Below are 2,500 nucleotides of genomic sequence, written 5' to 3'. Positions count from 1 at the left end.
GTGTGCCAGGAGCAGGCGCTCAAAAGACTTCATTACCACAGATGTAAGGGCGACCGGTCTGTAATCATTTAGTCCTGTTGGCCTTAGCTTTTTGGGCACAGCGATGATGGTGGAGGACTTGAGACAGGCTGGTACATGGCATGTCTCCAGGGAGGTGTTAAAGATGTTGGTGAACACCGGAGACAGCTGGCCAGCGCAGTGCCTGAGGGTGGCTGGAGAGACAGAGTCCGGCCCGGCTGCTTTGCGTGGATTCTGCCTCTTGAAAAGCCCATTAACTTCTCCCTCCTGAAAGGAGAGAGTCGTTTCTGTAGTATGGGTGGGGGATGGGGCCTCTTGGGTGGGAAGGGGTGGTTCAGGACAGTCCAATTGTCTTTCAAATCTACGGTAGAACTCGTTCAGGTCGTTGGCTAGGCGGGAGTCGTTAGTGGTGTGGGGCGCTCTGGGTTTGTAGTTGGTGATGTGCCTGAGCCCTTTGGCAGACAGAAGCAGCGTCGTTAGTAGAGAACTGGTGTTTTAGTGTCTCTGAGTACAGTCGTTTAGCCTCTCTCACCGCTTTGCTAAACCTGTTCTTCGACTCCTTGAATCTGTCTCTATCCCCACTCCTAAACGCTTCCTCCTTCTCCAACCTCAACCTTTTGAGCTTTGCTGAGAACCAGGGCTTGTTGTTGTTAAAGTTCACCCTGGTACGTGTTGGGATACAGCAGTCCTCACAGAAGCTGATGTACACAGCCTCTGTGAGTTCATCCAGACTATTGGTAGCAGTCGTGAACATATCCCAGTCAGTACAGTCTAAGCACGCCCGCAAATCTTCCACAGCCTCACTGGTCCACTGTTTAGATGTCCTCACAGCAGGTTTACAGAGTTTTAGTTGCTGCCTGTATGCACGAATCAGGTGGACCAAGGGAGTTCTGTGCGAGCCGAACAGCCCCGTGACCCACAAGAGAAACATCCCCGCCAAATTCGAGCGTTTGACGGGGTCTATCCGTGAAAAAATATTCACGTTTTTGAGTGCACATGCATTTCTGCTGCAAATGCCTCTGGAAGTTTCATGCCGTTCGTATGCCAATTGTGGCAACACGAAAATGACCCGTTTTCCCATTCCGAGGGATTTCTGTGCGACCCTAACAGCCCCGTGAGCCACAAGAGACACATCCCCGCCAATTTCTAGCGTTTCACGGGGTCTATCCGTGAAAAATATAGACGTTTTTGAGTGCACATGCATTTCTGCTGCAGATGCCTCTGGAAGTTTCATGCCGTTCGTACGCAATGTGGCAACACGAAAATGACCCCTTTTCCCATTCCGAGGGATTTCTGTGCGACCCTAACTAACAGCGCCCGTGAGCCACAAGAGAGACATCCCCGCCAATTTATAGCGTTTCACGGGGTCTATCCGTGAAAAATATAGACGTTTTTGAGTGCACATGCATTCCTGCTGCAAATGCCTCTGGAAGTTTCATGCCGTTCCTATGCAATGTGGCCACACAAAAATGACCCGTTTTCCCATTCCGAGGCATTTCTGTGCGACCCTAACAGCCCCGTGAGCCACAAGAGAGACATCCCCGCCAACTTCTAGCGTTTGACGGGGTCTATGCGTGAAAAATATTAAAATTTTTGAGTGCACGTGCCTTTCTGCTGCAAATGCCTCTGGAAGTTTCATGGCGTTCCTATGCAATGTGGCAACACGAAAATGACCCCTTTTCCCATTCCGAGGGAGTTCTGTGCCACCCTAACAGCCCCGTGAGCCACAAGAGACACATCCCCGCCAATTTCTAGCGTTTCACGGGGTCTATCCGTGAAACATATAGAAGTTTTTGAGTGCACATGCATTCCTGCTGCAAATGCCTCTGGAAGTTTCATGCGGTTCGTACGCAATGTGGCAACACGAAAATGACCCGTTTTCCCATTCCCAGGGATTTCTGTGCGACCCGAACAGCCCCGTGAGCCACAAGAGACACATCCCCGCCAATTTCTAGCGTTTCACGGGGTCTATCCGTGAAAAATATCAATTTTTTTTTGACTGCACATGCATTTCTGCTGCAAATGCCTCTGGAAGTTGCATGCGGTTCGCATGCAATGTGGCGACACGAAAATGACCCGTTTTCCCATTCCGAGGGATTTCTGTGCCACCCTAACAGCCCCGTGAGCCACAAGAGAGACATCCCCGCCAATTTCTAGCGTATCACGGGGTCTATCCGTGAGAAATATTCACTTTTTTGAGTGCACATGCATTCCTGCTGCAAATGCCTCTGGAAGTTTCATGCGGTTCGTATGCAATGTGGCGACACGAAAATGACCCGTTTTCCCATTCCGAGGGATTTCTGTGCCACCCTAACAGCCCCGTGAGCCACAAGAGAGACATCCCCGCCCACTTCTAGCGTTTCACGGGGTCTCTCCGTGAAAAATATCACATTTTTTGAGTGCACATGCATTCCTGCTGCAAATGCCTCTGGAAGTTTCATGCGGTTCGCATGCAATGTGGCGACACGAAAATGACCCGTTT

The sequence above is a fragment of the Petromyzon marinus genome, unplaced genomic scaffold, assembly GCF_048934315.1.
Source record: "Petromyzon marinus isolate PM22_M1 ecotype Great Lakes invasive population unplaced genomic scaffold, UKy_Petmar_22M1.pri1.0 PM_G_Scaffold_274, whole genome shotgun sequence".
Classification (NCBI taxonomy): Eukaryota; Metazoa; Chordata; class Hyperoartia; order Petromyzontiformes; family Petromyzontidae; genus Petromyzon; species Petromyzon marinus.
The sequence above is the reverse complement of the archived record's forward strand: the minus strand, read 5'-3'. Positions refer to the sequence as shown.